This window comes from Sphaerodactylus townsendi, linkage group LG05 (assembly GCF_021028975.2).
Source record: "Sphaerodactylus townsendi isolate TG3544 linkage group LG05, MPM_Stown_v2.3, whole genome shotgun sequence".
NCBI classification, from domain to species: Eukaryota; Metazoa; Chordata; class Lepidosauria; order Squamata; family Sphaerodactylidae; genus Sphaerodactylus; species Sphaerodactylus townsendi.
This window is the reverse complement of record NC_059429.1, coordinates 55,630,873-55,649,533: the sequence shown is the minus strand read 5'-3', so window position 1 is coordinate 55,649,533 and position 18,661 is coordinate 55,630,873.

Here is an 18,661-nt window from a genome sequence, read left to right as displayed (position 1 = left end):
ACAAATAAGAAAGTAATTTTTATTTTTGTTGCGACCATATAATTGGAGTGAATCAGATAGTTGTACTTATGAAGTGATTCCCTATTCAGGCATTTGGAATTCTTTTTTACATGTTGACTTTTTTTTCTGTCAGTGTTTAGTTTTTCTTCCACCATGCATTTCATTCAGCCAGTCTGACTCCCAACTGAACTAACTGATGTTTTCAACTGTTATCCTGTCAGTTCTCATTGGCTAGTGTTAGTAGGAGAAGAGAGAAGAGTTTTGGATTTATACTCCACCTTTCTCTCCTGTAAGGAGTTTCAAAGTGGCTTACAAACTCCTTCTTTTTCTCTCTCCACAATATACATCTTGTGGAGTAGGACGGGCTGACAGAATTTGAAGAGAACAATGATTAGCCCAAGGTCACTCAGCAGGCTTCATGCGTAGGAGCAGGGAAACAAATCCAGTTGACCAGATAAGAGTCTGCCATTCATATGGAGGAGTGAAGAATCGAACCCGGTTTCTAGTTTTAGAATCCACTGTTTTTAATACTATACCACACTGGCTTTCTGGAGGCATCACTTAATCTATCCATCACATCATCCTTTAGTTTTTGCTTGCTTCCTGGGTTCAAGTCAAAGGTGCTTTTAACTACTCTCACATTGACTGGACAGATACGTACTTGAGACATGCTACAGAAACAAGATTTCTAGACATCATAAATGACTGTGCACTGGAGCAGTTGCTCATACTTCCAACTAGAGATGCAGCAATTTTGGACAATTTTGGGTCTAAATAGAGCTCAAGACCTATATTTAAATGTAAATATTGTTGCACTTACTGGGAACAGTGCCCTCAGCATTCTTGTCAATAGAAATTGGGCTGAAGTCCAAAATGCTAAAATGAGGGGACTATTCAGAAAAAAGTTAAAAGAGGGAATTAAAAAGCTTAGTTATTACCAGAATACCTGGAAACTATTTAAACCTACTCTGATTGAGGCCCAGATAAAACCCTTATCTCAAATCAGGAAAGATACCAACAGGTCTTAAAGGATGCCTGCACAATTAACAACTCAAGTCAAAAATGCCATGAGAGGCAAAATGGCTTCTTTTATGAAGTGGAAAATTTATGTGATTGAGGTGAACAGAAAGGAGTTCAAGTTCTGGCAAAACAAATTATAATTAGGGGAACAAAAATAAACAAAAATTTGAGAAGTGGATGAGGCTATGGACCAAAACACTGAGCAAACAACACATATTTTTTTCCCAATATATCAAGAGCAAGAAACCAGTTAGAGAGACAACTGGATGTTTGGAGGACAGACTTACTTAAGGAAGATTGGAAGAGAAATTAAGTGAATTCTTTCAAGCTGTTTTCATTGTAGAAAATATGAGGCACATATACTAGAGCCACTATTTTTTGGAAGGGTGTCTAGAGAGCTGAGTCAAATTGAGGTTATGCGAAATGACTACTAGGTAAACTAAAACAAAACCAGAAACAGAAAACAAAAAACACATTAAGACTGCAGGTCCAGGTGGGATGTACTTGTTGGTAAAATTGGTTAATGCGTGGGATGACTAAAAAAAGGAAATGTCATCCCGTTTTTAAAAAAGGGAGTCAAGAAAGAGTGGTTGCGAATCAGTGCGGCCGCCATTGCCTGCTGGAAAAGGGCACAGCTAAGAGGTCCCTCCGCACCTGCCCTTAGAAGGGCGGAAGGCACATGGCAGCCCTGCCCATTGTGGACAACAGCATGTCATGATGTCATCAGGAAGGGTGGCCGGGAGCCTTTATAAAGCTTTGCCTCACCCTTGGTCCCTCAGTAGCCTAACATTTCTTCTAGGTAAATTAGTACAAGCTGATAGTAAAGACAGAATTATTAAACATTTAGGAACAAAATCTGCTGTGGGAAATCAACATGGCTTCTCCAACACCAACCTCTTGTAGCAGGGCAACTCCTGTATTTTTTGAAGTGGACAGAAGTACAAAATTATACCTTCCACATGCATACACGTGCACACACACACATACACACACAATCAACAAGTATAATCAACAACTCTTTTAAATTATAGAATAAATTACACTGACCTCTATGAACAGTTAATACATAAATACACTATTACATTATTTTATTTTCCATCTGTAACAGTTGAATATTCCCTCATCCTTTCTGCACACATAAAAACCCAACCCAAGGAGAAAGGTTTATCAGCCTGGATGTTGTTGTTTTTTTAAAAAAAATACAACACATGTAATTTTGATGTGGGAAACACCTCACACACCTCACACTCCTGTATAGCTGATACAGACTACAGTGAAATGTGTGATTTTAAAGTGCAGGTCTGTAGATGCTAATCCATGGAAGGAACATCCTGAGCATTAGAGATCTCCCTTTTCCTGCTAGAAAATGCATTAAATAAAGTACAGATTCTTTTTTTTTTGTCCTACTGTTCTGTGATTGTAAATGTAGACTCAAGTTTTAACTGGGCTGTATTCCAACATTACCTTTATGGGAAAGGGGGGAAGCACAACACAAAATGTCAGAAATCTGCAGCTTTGGTCTAGTACCTGCACACTCAACCAAAGTGTCAAATGTCATTTTAGATGGTATACAGATCGAGATCTTTGTCTACAATGCCTACAAGCAGCTGATTTAACCTTTCCTTTTTCATTGAACAGAAGGAGCAAAAGGACTGTTTTTCAGCCAGAAAAGTCAAATTTCAAGAATGACTCAGAATACCTTCCTTTTAGGAATAGCAACCAACCTTAACCTTGAGTTTGGCTTCAGTGGCTGAACTTCATTTGTCTCTTCATACCTAGACACTTCACAGCAACTGTTGTGCTCCCTGGAGTATTGCTCTCAGTGGAGACTCGCTGTGCTTCTTTCTCCTTAAGTTCCAACATTCAAGTAATGACTGTGGTAAACCAGACTCTAGTTTCCAACAGTGCATCTCTGGCAGCTGAAATTAATTCTCAGAAGAATGTTCTTTGGATACAAACAGATGGTACACATACATGCATTTTAGTTTGGATTATATCAGGTCTAAATAATTTAAAATCCCAAATCTCTCTAAAACTACTCTATTCCCATTTCCCAGCACAATTTCCCCCCTTTTGCTTCAGAAATTCCTTCCCTCCACTCTCTTTTCACATTTGGCTAAACTTCCCCTATTTTCTGCTGTGGCTTCATTGTCACATGCCTGCTGCTGTTCTTTGTTACAATTTTAGATAAGTGTGGCTTTAGAAAACTAAGATGCTTTTAGGAACTGTTCTGCCAGTGATTTTGCTTCCACCATTTGCAAAAGCATTTTTGTATACATAAACAGTACATTAGCCAAATGATGTTGTTATCACAGTTTCAGTTGGTCTGCTCTTGGCACAATGCTATAGTATAACCCAAAGAGACTTTGCATTCCCCAGGATTTTTCTTTCTGGAAAAAACTGAACAACATCTAACTACAGAAGGTGCTTAATTATATACATAAACTAAGCTATATTTTGTGCCAGTTTGTTTAAGTATTGGTCCAGATGTGGGGTTTTAACTATTTTTAAAAATTGGGAACCTCAATTACTACAATAAGTGTCATGCATGCAAATGATGACTCAAGATATTGCCTTCTATTAAGAGTGATTGTGAGCTGTAATTGCCCAGAAAAGAACGTAAGAAGGAAAGCTCAACATGATCTCCATGAAATACTTGATCTATCATTGCCTGACAGTACAGTTTCATTAGATTGTAACAGCACAACAGCCATGAGGAGAACCTGCTTTAATTCATTTAGAGAGCAGGAGCTTTCTTTTGAGGGTTTAATGGAAGTGTGCTTTTAGTACTGAATTGGTATTGACAAGGGCATCAATCTCCATATTTCAGTCAAGCAGAATCTCTGCTTTCCCATATAATCTATTTTGTTCAAGCTTTATTTTTTTTTAAAAAAACCCAATAGACCCTTTATAATTTGAATGCTGATTCTTTACAGCTCTTGGATACTCAAGTTGACTATCTAGTAAGGCAAACATAATTGGGGTAATTTTCTCTCTTACAGCCATCTCTTAACCAAGGATGTATAAGCAGCAATGTGTTTTGTTGTTGTTTCTGTTAATTCTTGTTTATGGTACGGAATACTATTTTAATCCCACATATTTTTTATGGCATCTTTCTTTTATTGTACTTTGTTGTCACCATTATGTTGTATACCTCTCTAGGGGCAGTTCTGCTCCCCCTACACTTACTGCCACTGGAGCGGAGTTGGATAATCTTTCCCCAAACTGAGGGAACACCAAGCAACTCTGGCTTGAGGGAAAGCCCCCAGGAAGCCCTGCAGAGCAGTGGGCAGTGCAGAGAGGTGATTGAGCCCAGCATCACTGCAGGGTACAGCAAGGCAAATGGCATTGGTGCTGGCATGGAGTCACATTCAGCTGTCCAGCTTACTAAAGAAAGGAAAAATAGCTGGGGAGAGGAAGAAGTGGACAGGTTTCTTGGAGGATGAACTGAGGCATGTTACAAGGGGTGGGGGTGGGGAGAGGCAAGACAAGGGGAGAAGAGCCTTGTCTAAGATTGAAACCTTTAAAGATACAAAAGAGGGGAGGGACTCTGCAGGGGCCTTTACTTGGCTTCTCATGGGCCCATGACCCCCACCTTCCAAAAGGGGAGTAAGCAAGCCTGGGGAGTTTCTGCCCACGGAAGGGGCTTTAAAAGGTGAGATGAAGGCAGGCTAAGCAAGAAGGGCTAAGAGACAGTCCAGAAGAGATTGGGAAGTCTCCTGGTGTGAGCAGAGGAGAGGGAACAAGATATGAGAGATGAAATTTCTTGTCTGCTGCCAGATTTGTTTATTTGTGAAATCTGAATGCAATCAGGATACAACTGGGAATCTAAAAAGCACATTGCACTGAAGGAAGTGAGACATAAGCTGCAGCTCAGGCAGTTGGTAAACTCAGTAGAGATATGTATGTGTGCACTGGTTTATTCAAGTTTAGGTTTGGGTTGTTTAATATATTGAAGGCATGTGTTGGGTTTAGTCAATACATTTGGTAGTCATTTGCATTGCTTTCAATAGGAAACTGATTTCTGCCCATAACTGTCCTTCTCCATCTGCTTGAGATTTGTAATGGATTGTAGCTTCACCCAAAGGACATGTTCCCCCACCCCCTCAAAAATCCCTCACTGCAGCTCACTATGCTCTCTGAAAAAAATGCTGTAGGGTGTAGGAGTCCCAGAAACAGCACTGGGTGCTTGCAGGAGTAATTGGTAAAAAAGAAGAACTGGTTGAGGAAACGTCTTCACTGTTGGAAGGCAAGCATTCCATGCAACCTGGCGTTGCCATTGGCCCAAGGTAGCTTTATGTTAAGAAATATCAGTTACCCCATGTGATTGGACCTATGCTGAGTTTAATGTCCCTCCAGTAGTATATTCTGTTAGCTGGTGATTCTGGGATTCTCTCCTTGCCAAAGCTTTCATGAACATATTCATATGCTAGAATTTTCTCATTCCAGACAAACAACATGGGTATTTAAATTTTTATCTAGAGTTACATGAGGTTTATAATATTTAATGGATGGGAAATATTTATGAAGAATACAATCTGACAATATTTATGAAGAATACAATCTGATAAGCTATATTAGTAGAAGAAGAGATTGAATTTACACTCCACTTTTCTTTCCTGTAAGGCGACTCAGGGCAGCTTACAAACTCTTTTGTCTTCCTCTCCCCACAAAAGGTAGGTGGAATTGAAAGAGTTCTGACTGAACTGTGACCAGGGTCACCCAGCAGGAATGTAGGAGTGTGGAAGCAAATCTGTTTTACCAGATAAGACTCTGCTGCTCATATGGAGAAGTGGGGAATCAAACCCAGTTCTCCAGATTAGAGTTCACCTGCTCTTAACCACTACACTACACTGGCTCTTATTATTAATTTGATGTACGACATTTCACAACTTTGCCATAGTAAGAAAATATAATTTGCAATTGAAACTTTTTTTTTAAAAAAAAAGACAGGCTTTGTTTTCCTTATACCCTAGCCTAATATTTATGTCACTGAAGGAATAATACAGCAGTACTAATTAATTTGGTTCTGCCTGCACAATCTTCATCCAAGATGGGATTGCTTTAAACAGGTTTCTCAGGTAGATCAGATTACAAGGCAGTGACTAGTTCAAGATCACCCAGGCTTCTTATTCCAGTGTCAATCTTCTATATATATATAAAAATCTAACAGTGTGTTTGTCCCTGATGGTCTCCCTCAGAAGCTGCTGGACGGATCGCCCCCAAATTTTCACAGGATGTCCCTCCCTGTTGTGGGCAGGTAATCGGATCTTCAAACCACCGAAAGTCCATACCTGAGCCAGGTAAAATGTCTTTTTCCTGGCACACCAGGCCATGAAGCTGGCTGTGTTTAACTGTCACCCTTAGAATGTTCGTGCAGCCTGTCTGTCTGTGGCCTGAGGACTTGGGATGAGGGCTTAGAATGTTCACGCAGATGGCCAGAGATGAGCAGTGAAAACAGTAAATAGGTAATACTGGTAGGTAATACGAGTGGAAGTGAAACACATACACACATTGCCATGTGAGACGTCAGGTGGGGTTCCCCACCCATACACATGCAGGTAACTTTCACTCTCTGTGCCTCACCCACTGCTACCACACAACACACATACTCTCATCCACATCCAGCTCATCCTCACACACCTCACTCTGCCCTCCCTCACATCCAACCACCACTTACCCACTTCCTCACCCATATTCACCACAGCTCTCTTTTACTAAAAGCGAGCTGGAGTTCTGCTACTTTTTTCTTCTAAGAGAAATCCGGGGTGGGGAGTGAACCAACACTACTGGCTCCTTCTTTGCATCGTGGCCCTTTAAGAACCCAGGGAGCTGGCCTCGATCTGAGCGTCTCATCACCCTGTCTCTGCTGCTTGACTGGGATAGCCTGCTTGCCTCAGTTCTGCCTTACCCAAGCCAGGACTTGCATGTCAACCAGCCTCATGAGCAGCGGGATTCGCATTCTGGACAGTTCCGTTGTGGAATGGAAAGGGTTACCTTATACTAAAAAAACCAAGACAGCACCATATAACAATGTGCATTGAAAAGGGAAAAAGCGATTCCATTTGACCACCCCAAAAGGCTATGCTGGGGATCATTGGACCTGCATGGTCAACTGTGTGGGTTGCGGAGAAGGACAATTGCCACAGCAACGCATGGCCAGGCCTGCTAGTATACTATAATTGTTTATACTATGCTGTCTTTGAAGTTAGAAAAAATATGTACAATCCTTTTCTAATGAATGAGCTTTTGCTAAAGTGTGTTTCCCCTATAAAAGAATGACTTGGTTCTTTTATCCTAAAGAAATATTCCAAAACCAGTACATATCTATTTTTCCTCAAATGTAATTCTGAAAGTGATATCACAGCCTTAACACATTAGCATAAATTGATTCATTCACCACTATACTCCAATCCTTCCTGGGAAATGGATTTGTGTTGTGACATTTTCTCTCCTTGCTAGAATCTTTGTCACCAAAATGAGGTACCTGGAATCGCATTGTCTCATTTCCGCATTGCTGTGCTGTACTTTGTTGACCTTTTTAATATTCAGTATTTTGAATAGCTGACCATTCCACTCCTCCTCTTAACATTAAAAAAGGGAAAGCTTAGCTAACCTGTTGCAAAGGATTGGGCTGACCAGTTAGTTGAAATGAAACATTTTGAAAAGGTCAAAGTTGTGCAGTGACAAAACATAATATATTTCACAAAACATGTTCGACATTCAAATGTGTCTTCCCTTTGTCAACAGGACTATATTGGCAGCAAAATTAGAACCAGACTCAGGAAGGTAATATGGAATGGTAGCTACTGTGTTTGAACACATGGGCATTAGAATGGATGGTTAGTTACAGGTATTAAGGTTTTTACATCTACAGAGATGCCCACTTTATTCTAATTTGATTGAAGATATAATCATGGGTAGTTATCTAGATTTATTACCTACTCATGAATCTCTGGGACTGAATACTCTTTCTATAGCTCAGCAAAGATCAGAAACCAAAACAAACACATAAAAATAAAACATTCAGTTATAAAAGAATTATTTTTTCTGCTTCATAAGAAACTCTGGAAACACTTTCACATGATAATCTCAATGCAAGTGTTGTCATTGTATTGTCGAAGGCTTTCACAGCCGGAATCACTAGGGTGTTGTGGGTTTTCCAGATTGTATGGCTGTGTTCCAGTAGCATTTTCTCATGATGTTTCATCTGCATCTGTAGCTGGCATCTTCAGAGGATCTGATGGTAGTAAAGCAAGTGGAGTACATATATTTATTTATGTATTTATTTATTTATTTATTTATTTATTTATTTATTTATTTATTTATTTATTTATTTATTTATTTATTAAACTTTTATGCCGCCCCATCCTCTAGGGGCTCTGGGCGGTGTACAGCACAAAACATGGTAAAACAAGTCACTAAAATCTTTAAAACAGCGGTAACAAACATTAATAGTAATCCATAAAATAGCTTAAAACTCATAAAACAGCAAAAAACCATAATACATAATAAAAGGCGTCCGACCCCAATTTAAAACCTACCCCCATGGGGGGGATGGCAGGACCCCTCAATATGAGGGGACCCTGATGTAACTGCCCCTAGGGGGCAGGGCAGTAAGGGGGCACCATGTCAGCAGCTGGACACTCCAAAGGCCCGGCGGAACAACACAGTCTTACAGGCCCTGCGGAACTCACCTGGGTCCCAAGAGGGGGTCCGGACAGTTGGAGGAAGGGTGTTCCACCAGGCCGGGGCCAGTGCCGTAAAGGTCCTGGCCCGCGTGGAGGCCAGCCGCATCATAGAGGGGCCGGGGGCCACCAGTAAGTTGGCCTCTGCAGAGCGCAGAGGCCGAGTTGGGACATATGGGGTGATGCGGTCCCGAAGGTACGAGGGATGTCCAGGGTGGGAGAAAGAACCATTTGCATTTGTCCAGGGGCGGGGTCCATCCCCTCCCTGGACTTCCCCACCTCCCACCAAGGACCCAGACTTACCAGCCAGAGAAAGGAAGAGGGCCATTGGAGGGCCCCCGGAGAGGAGGGCCACTCACCCGACAAGGTGGGACCCAGCCAATGGGAAGGATCGGCTGCTTCAGTGGACCTTTCTTTTTTTCCACTTTAAAATTTTATTCAGTTTAGCTTAAAAGAAAAGACAACATGCAATATACATGAACTAGTGCATAACATCTCGCACTTTAACATAGTGACATACAAATGAATATACATACAAAACAAACTAATGATAACATCACATATGCAGTGGACCTTTCTGGCAGCTCGGAGGCTGCAGGAAGGCCTAGCCACTGGAAGCCACCAGAGGAGCTCCAGTCACCAGCTGCATCCCTGCCGGGGGAGCAGGCAGTGGCGCAGCCAGCCTGGTTGCAACCAGAGGATCACCGGAGCTGGGAACCAACCCCCAAACTGCCCCAGCCTGACCCAGAAGTGGCCACTTTCAGTTTGGCTGGTGAAGGGGTGGGACGAGCTCGCCCTCAGGGAGGGGGCGGTGTCGCATCCTCAGGGGGAGGCCAGAGGCAACGTGGGAAGGAAGGGAGGGGATAAAAGGGGGGAGGAAAGAGAAAAGGAGGAAGTTGTTTGGAGCGGCATGCTAGGAAGGAGGGAGGAGGGAGAGAGAAGAATAGGGGAATGGAAGGTGGAATTAGAAGAAAAGGAGAGTTGGCAGGGCAGCAGAGAAGGGAGGGGAGGGGATGGGAATGAGGCTAAAGTGGAAAGCTTGAGTTCCCTCTCAGGACCTGGCAGGCAGCCTCCTGAAGAGTCTGCCGTAAGACTCTTACTAAGAGGGGAAGTAAGCCCAGGAGGGGCTCTCCCTTAGCTAATTGTTATTGATTTGGTGAAGAGGGGATGGATGGCTGGGAGAGGCGCCCCCTTCACTAAGAACATAAGAACATAAGAACTAGCCTGCTGGATCAGACCAGAGTCCATCTAGTCCAGCATTCTGCTACTCGCAGTGGCCCACCAGGTGCCTTTGGGAGCTCACATGCAGGATGTGAAAGCAATGGCCTTCTGCTGCTGCTGCTCCTGAGCACCTGGTCTGCTAAGGCATTTGCAATCTCAGATCAAGGAGGATCAAGATTGGTAGCCATAGGCTCTGACTTCTCCTCCATAAATCTGTCCAAGCCCTTTTAAAGCTATCCACAGGTTAGTGGCCATCACCACCTCACATGTGGCGGCATATTCCAAACAATCCCAATCACCGCGTTCGCGTGGAAGAAGTGTTTCCTTTTATTAGTCCTAATTCTTCCCCCCAGCATTTTCAATGAATGCCCCCTGGTTCTCGTATTGTGAGAAAGAGAGAAAAATTTCTCTCTGTCAACATTTTCTACCCCATGCATAATTTTATAGACTTCAATCATATCCCCTCAGACGTCTCCTCTCCAAACTAAAGGAGTCCCAAACGCTGCAGCCTCTCCTCATAAGGAAGGTGCTCCAATCCTTCAATCATCCTCAAGGTTGCCCTTCTCTGCACTTTTTTTTCTATCTCTTCGATATCCTTTTTTGAGATGTGGCGACCAGAGACTGAACACAGTACTCCAAGTAAGCAAGCTTGGTCGCACTCAACTGCTTTATATAAGGGCATGACAATCCTTTGCAGTTTTATTCTCAATTCCTTTTCCTAATTATCCCCAGCATAGAGTTTGCCTTTTTCACCGCTGCCATGCATTGAGTTGACATTCCCATGGAACTATCAAACTAAGAGCAGCCCAAATCCCTTTCCTGGTCTGTGACTGATAGCATACTGACCCCTGTAAGCGTCATTATGTGAAGTTTGGATTTTTTTGCCCCTAATGCGTGCATCACTTTACATTTTGCTACATTGAACTGCATTTGCCATTTCATTAGCCCACTCACCCTAATGATTTATCACAAGGTCCGCTTGGAGCTCTTTCTCGCAATCCTTTGTGGTTTTAAATCCACCCTACATAATTTGGTATCATCTGCAAACTTGGCCACCACACTACTTCCACCTAGCTTCCAGGTCATTTGGGTAGAAATAAAGTTAAAGAGCACTGGTCCCAAAACGGATCCTTGGGGACACCTCACTCCCTACATCTCTCCATTGTGAGAACTTCCCATTTATACCCACCCTTTGTTTCCTGTTCCTCAACCAGTTTTTAATCCATAGGAGGACTTCCCCTCTTATTCCTTCATTGCTGAGTTTTCTCAACAGTCTCTGGTGAGGAACTTTGTCAAAAGCCTTTTGGAAATCCAAGTAGACAATGTCCACTGGTTCCCCCCTTATCCCACATGTCTGTTTACACACCCTCAAAAAGAACTCTAGTAAAGTTTGTAAAGACCAGGACTTGCTCTCTACAAAAGCCATGCTGACTCTTCTCTCAGCAAGGTCTTGTTTCTTTTTCATACTAATGTTTAATAATTTTATCTTTAATGATAGATTCTACTAATTTACCAGGAACAGATGTCAAACTGACTGGCCTGTAATTTCCCGGGTCCCCCCTAGACCCTTTCTTAAAGATTGGTGTGACATTGGCCATCTTCCAGTCTTCAGGGATGACTGAAGGACCAGTGCTCTTTAGCCTGTGGCTCAAATGCCTTGCAGGCATACACTATTCCTGTGAAACTGGGAGTGAGGCCGGGGATACCAACACCCGGGATGGGGAAGAATGGTTGGCATGAGGGCCTGGCGTGGGGACCCTGTAGGGGGAATGGAACAGCATTGGTTAAAAGTGTTAAGGGTGCAGACTTCAAGTGTAATTTGCATGTGTTAAGTAGAATCCACCCATTTTATTATATGTATGTAACACTAAAGTTGCATAATCCATTAGTGAAGGCAACTGCATAGACATTTTAATCCATTTGATTGCTTCCTGCAGAGAGACATCCTGTGTCTGGGTGATGTTCACTAGCCATTGTCTTGATTTTAGTGTTTTTAAGTACTGGTAGACAAACTTTGTTCATTTTCATAGTTTCTTCCTTTCTGTTGAAATTGTCCATGTGCTTGTGGATTTCAATGGCTTCTCTGTGTAGTCTGACGTAGTGGCTTTCAGAGTGGTCCAGAATTTCTGTGTTTTCAAATAACATTCTGTGTCTAGCTTGGTTTATCATGTGTTCTGCTATTGCTGATTTTTCCAGCTGAATTAGTCTGCAATGCCTTTCATGTTCTTTGATTCATGTCTGGGTGCTGCGTTTCATGATCCCTATGTAGATTTGTCCACATCGGCAAGGGACGTGATAGACTCCTGCAGAAGTGAGGGGATCCCTCTTATCCTTTGCTGAATGTAGCATTTGTTGAATTTTCTTAGTGGGTCTGAAGATTGTTTGGAGGTTATGTTTCTTCATCAGTTTCCCTATACGATCAGTGATTCCCTTGAATGTATGGTAAGAACACCTTCCCTCTGGGTGGCTGTTTATCTTCAATCCTGTGGTTTGTTCTTAGTCTTGCAGCTCTTCTGGTGTCAGTAGTGGAGTAACTTGTATAGTAGTGGAGTAATCTGTAGAGCCCAGTTTAGGTGATTCAGTTTGTCTTGAAGAAGGTGGGGTTCACAGATTCTTTTTTGCATGAGCTATCTGATTTTTTATTGTGCTCCTTTTTTGTCCTGGGTGACGATTGAAGATTTTATGTAGATATCTATCAGTGCTTGTAGGTTTTCTGTAGACTTTGTGGCCCAATTGTTGGTTGGGTTTGCGGATGATTAAGACATCTAGAAATGGTAGTTTTCCCTCATTTTTTCCATAGTAAATTGGATGTTTGGGTGGATATTGTTAATATGGTCCAGAAACTTGTTTAGTTCTTTTCTCCGTGGCTCCAAATTGTGAACATATCATCCATAAAATAGAACCATATTGTGAGCTTTTTTGGTGCTGTCTCTAGGGCTTGTTTTTCTAAATGTCCCATGTAAAAATTTGCTATTACAGGGTTAACAGGGCTACCCATGGCTACCCCCATCTCTCTGTCCATAGAATTCATTATCCCATTGGAAGTAGCTTGTAGTGAGGAAATGTTGAAACAGGGCTGTGATGTCCTTAGGGAAAATCCAGCTAATGAGTGTGATGGTGTCTGCTATGGGGAACTTGGTGAATAGGGAGACCATATCAAAATTGATCAGTTTGTTATTGGGGATGAGTTTTAGATTGCTGATTTTTTCTATGAAATGGGCTGAGTCCTTAATGTAGTTTGTGATAAGCCCAATATGGATTTGTAATTGTGCAGCCAGAAGTTTTGCCAAATCATATGTAGGGGATGCGATGGTGTTCACATTGGGTCTGAGCAAAGTGGAGTCCTTATGGATTTTTGGGAGTCCGTAAAGTCTAAGAGGCAGAGCTTCAGATTTGCATAGATGTTGGCATGTGTTAGGATTAATTAAGGAGTTCTTAATCAAAGTGTTGGTTTTTCTGGTGATTTTTTTGGTAGGGTTCTGTTCCAGTTTTTTTGTATGTTGTGGGATTCAAAAGAAAAGCCATCAAGGAACTCAATTCTGGCTCAGAAATCATCATTCTCCCAGCAGACAAAAGTAATGCCACAGTAATCATGAAAACAGAACAATACAAAGAAAAAATCAGACAACTTTTTGATCCCACAACATACAAAAAACTGAAACAGGACCCTACCAACAAAATTAATACTCATTAATTTATGAAAACATTTACATCCTGTCTTCATCTTTACTCAAGACAGTTTACAGATAGTATATAATATATGCATAATGAATGCACTGAACATGTGTATTTATTTTTCTTATAGTCTGTCTTCTCATTGAGACTCAAGGAGGATTACACAGTGTAAATCAGTGTAATCAACAAGATAGGGCATCCAATAATCATTTTAATTTTTACTAAAACAGAGATTCTTTGTGCTATCTACAAATTAACAGGAAAAATCCCTTATATGAATGTATTCACTTTCCAATTCAGTCCAATTTAAATGATTATATGGAATAAATCTCATCACCTTTTTTACAGATAGAACAAGCTCCAAATCTTATATTGTTTGTTGTTTTCCATTTCTACAGGTGCTGCATTCTTTAAAACCTGTTAAGATACTGTTATACTTGGTACAATGACATTTAACATGTTTCATTTAACATATTTTGAAAGTTTCTTAAATGAGATTTCTGTATGTTCCACATACCTATCATCTACACATTGAATTGAGTATGCTCATTTTACTAGTCCCATCATGTTGGAACATAGACAACCACTTATCTGTTTTCAGAATGAGAAAAATCTGTTCTCATTAACCCAAGAGCAAAAGCTTAATAAAAATCAAATTTGAGAGTATGCATCTCTCCAAGTTCTTAACCCTTTGACTCCCACTTAATGCTGCTCCTTCAACAATCTGGGATAAGTGCCTGTGTTTATGAAGTGATCTTGTAGCAAGTCAGGAATCAGTTTACGTAACCCCATGTTGATTGTTCTTCACAATATCAATCAAAGGTATTTCCAGCCCTCAGACTAGAGAGGATGGTGGTAATGATGATGATAATCTGCCCTGTCCTACCTTGCAGCCATCAGTATATAACAATTTATTATGCAGTAGCAGCACTTGCTTATAAAAACAAGTGGCATCTTATCTCCTATTTGCTCTGATACAGAGTCAAAATAAATTATTCCTTTGACACATCACCTGACCTGACCTGCTGACATACCTGACATTAAGGAAAAAAATCTTAATTGCACCAGAGCCCAATGCAGCTTGGGAGCATGACAAACAACTGTGTTTGGTGTTGTAGCTTCTGGTGCTTATTGAGGCAGTGTGATACAGTGACTGGAGTGTGATACAGTGACTAGATCTGCATTAGGATCTTGGAGATTCAGATTCTCCACTCTGTCTTTAAGTTTGCTGGGTGACCTTGGGACAATTTCTCTCAGTCTAACCAACCCATCATCTTTGTTGAGTGGTTCAATGGAAAAGAGGGACTCATGCAGGTTGCTTAATCCAAGAATCACCAACATAGAACCCATTGGTTTCATGGCCTGTGACACCTTTCTTGGCACCCATCAAGTATTTTTTAGAAAGTGGGCAGGGTCATATGGAGCTTTCCTCCAGTAAGGCTTCTAACTGGCCTTTGGAGAGCTGATTGGTTGTGCAGATTTCTAAAAGAAATTGCTTTGGGAGCAGCTGTCCCCAGAACACATGAATTTTCACTGTGTAATTGGAATTATTGTAGATTTCACAGCTGCCAGATCTTTAGCTGGTTGTTGGCCTTCATTACAATTCGAGCCTCACCCAGAAGCCTAGGAAGTTGTAATGTATCGGTGTAGTATTCGTGCGGATCCCAGCAGGTCTGCCTTCTGAATTTGACAGTTGTTAATTTTGTCAATTCAAAGATGTTTCAAGTGCTGCCCTAGTGTTTTTGGGATGGCGCCCTGCGTGCCGATTACCACTGGGACAACCTCAGTTGGTTTGTGCCATAGATGCTGAAGCTTGATTTTCAAATCGCGGTATCTAGTGACCTTCTCGTGTTCTTTTTCAATGACCCTGCTGTCACCAGGGACTGCTATGTCGATGATGGTCACTTTCTTGTCCTTGATCACGGTGATGTCTGGTGTACTGTGTTTCAACACTTTGTCCATTTGGATTCGAAAGTCCCACAGGATCTTGACCTTCTCATTTTCCATTGCTTTCTCAGGACAATGTTCCCACCAGTTCTTAGCTGTTCTTATGTTGTAATTTTTGCATAAATTCCAGTGGATGATTTTATTATTATTATTGTTGTTGTTGTTGTTGTTGTTGTTGTTGTTGTTTCATGTTGTTTAATATCACAGCTGCCAGTTCTTTAGCTGGTTGTTGGCCTTTCATTACAATTCAAGCCTCACCCAGATGCCTAGGACATTGTAAAGTATTGATTTTATATTATTCTGTGAGACCAAGGTGGTATGAAAAGAGAGTCAGCTCAATCAGTGGTTGAAAATCTCTCAGACTATAAAGATACTCTTCAAAGAATTCACACAGTTGATCTCATGGCACAGCAATGCTGACTCGAGTCATTCTCATGATCTAGACAGCTTGTGAGAACTTGTCCACATTTCTGGAGCCAGCTGAAGGATGTGCAGACATGCTTCCAGCAGTGTGTGCACTGCTGCTGAGGCTGCAAGGTGTTGTGGCATCCTACCTTGAACCTATCACCCAGCAGAAGGTCTACAACTTGGCAGGATCACCCAGCGGGCCAGTGAGTTTGTGCACTAGAAAGATGAGCTCTCCTACTGTGTCCAGTGTATACATGCCCACAGGGCCATGCTGCTGGGAGAAAAGGAGGTTTGTGTTTGTGGGGGGGGGGGGGGGGAAGCAGCTCTGCTGCTTTTTGTCCCTTAACCTCCCTGAGAGTTGGCAACTTCCAAGATAGCCTTGGAAATGGAACTCATTGAGCAGGCACCAGGCCCTCTGGGAGAATGAGATGCATGAGAGAGGATACAGTGACTGCTATGGTAAAGGAATACCTTATGGTGGACTACAAGTTACAGTCCATGAATCTGCTGAACTACTGGGCCATGAAGGAATCAATCTGGCTGGACCTCTCTCTTGTGGACAAGAGACTTTTCTCTTGCTTTCTGATGAGTACAGAGTGAGCATATTTTTCCCATTTGGGCAACATTGTCAGTCCACGTCACTCATGCATGCTTCCCAGGAGTGCTAAGCAGTTGGTCTTCCTCAAAGTCTGCATTCAGCTACCCAGTTCATGACTTTGGAATTGGCTGAAGTGAGCACATGCTTGTGCCTGCATCCTGTTGTGTTACCCAAAATGCTGGGGGTATTTTAGTGAGATTAATGAGAGGTGGGTAAGCTCAAAATCATGGTTGCCAACTTTTACAAAGAGTTGCTTCTGTGAGAAATCCACAAGAAAATGAAGTAAAATTAACAATTTCATTAAAAGGAATATTAAAAAATAACAAAAATACAGGAATATAGTAAAAATTCAAGCACACAATAATCAAAGTGGCAGAGCATGCACACATAGTCCTAGGACTCAATATAAAGTTGAATGGTTACGTTTGGAGATAGTTAGAAAGTTTGGGGGATTTTTAGGGGTGATACCTTACCAGATCCAGAAGAGGGAGTCAAGAAAAGCAGAGTCCCAGTGCTCACACTGAACTTTAAGAAGGTGGTAGAGAAAACAGATGGCACTCAGCAAAACTGAATCAAAAGTTAGCTCAGAAGTACTGGGTGAGGAAGACAAAGAGGAATATTACCAATAAGTGTTGGGTAGTTAATCTAATGGTTTGAGTACTTGGTTGGTGTTAATGGGCTATGCCAGAGAGTGCCCAAAAGGAACAGGGAGCTGATTCAATCCCATCTGAAAAACAATAGGAATGCAAATAAGGTGGTTTTTTTAAAGAAATTAATCAGAGGAAGAAATTGAGATTAGTAGTTCTGACAGGAACACTTTGATCAATCCCATTAGTAAGTTCTTTGTCTGAGTGAGATAGATAGTTCAGGGCTGGAAGTGGGAATGGACTTTCACAATAGAAGGTATTATTTTTCCATAATCCCTTCAGGAAGGGTGAGAGGCAGGTATTTTGCAAGGCAGATACGGGTGAGGACAAGACCAGAAAGGACCATCTTCAGATCCTCTGAAGATGCCAGCCACAGATGCAGGCGAAATGTCAGGAGAGAATGCTGCTAGAACGCAGCCATACAGCCCGGAAACTACACAGCATCCTAAGACCAGAAAGGTTTTTTTGTATTTGTGAGTACACTAGCAATGCAGAGAATGGCACCTGCACTGCTGGGCACCCCAAGGTTAGGCAGGATTGGTAGAGACACTGTTGTGTTAGAAACAAAGTCCCCACTCACCCCCTATGGCTCAGTCTGGCAACACTCATTCCCAAAATGAATAAGCCAGAAGTGGCAGGCATTTTCTCAATTTGATCGGCAGTCCTCTCCCCAATCCCTGATGCCACTGTAAATCCACCTGAAACCAAAAGCCTCCACCAAATTCTAGCAGCTGTGTGGCAGAGGGGGATGTTGAAAGTGATGCTTGGCTCACTTAGGCAGATTCCACATGGGCCAAAAACAGCGGCGTGAAAATGGTGTAAAAGGGTTTAAAACAGCGTGAAAGGGTTTACACAGTTTTCACACCATTTTCTCACCACTGTTTTTTGCCCATGCAGAATCCGTGTAAGTCTTCAGCCAGCAGCCCCAAACCAAAATTGCATTCTCAGAATAATGCAGCTACACCAAACTGTTCTTCATCTTGTTGAAGATGAAAGGCACTCAGTACACTAGGTACCAGTGGGATACATAGAAACCAGCAGAATCCACAGAAGTCCCATAAATAGTGAAGCTAATCAAGACGTTCTGCTTAACATTCTTCTTTGAAGGGATGGGAGGAGGGAAAAGGAGTGTCTGTAATGCAAAACCTCTGCAGCACCAAACATTCAACCTCTCAGGCTGTGACTATGTGTGAGAGACTGTAGAGAGAGGATTCATGGGGTGCACATAGAATTCCCTCCCTCTCAATTTCTGACGCCTTTCTTCTTTAGAAAAATGATATATTTATTGCCACTGTGCCTGGGTTTTTCTGGGCAGATGAACATTGGATTGGTGTGTGGTTTTGTCTGGGCTGGCAAAAGGGTCCCCTGTTTTGATTTCCTTGTGTTATATTTGCAGCAGAAGTGTAGCTAGAAAAATGGAGCTCGGGGCAAATTCTGAGCCCCCCCCCCCCGTATGG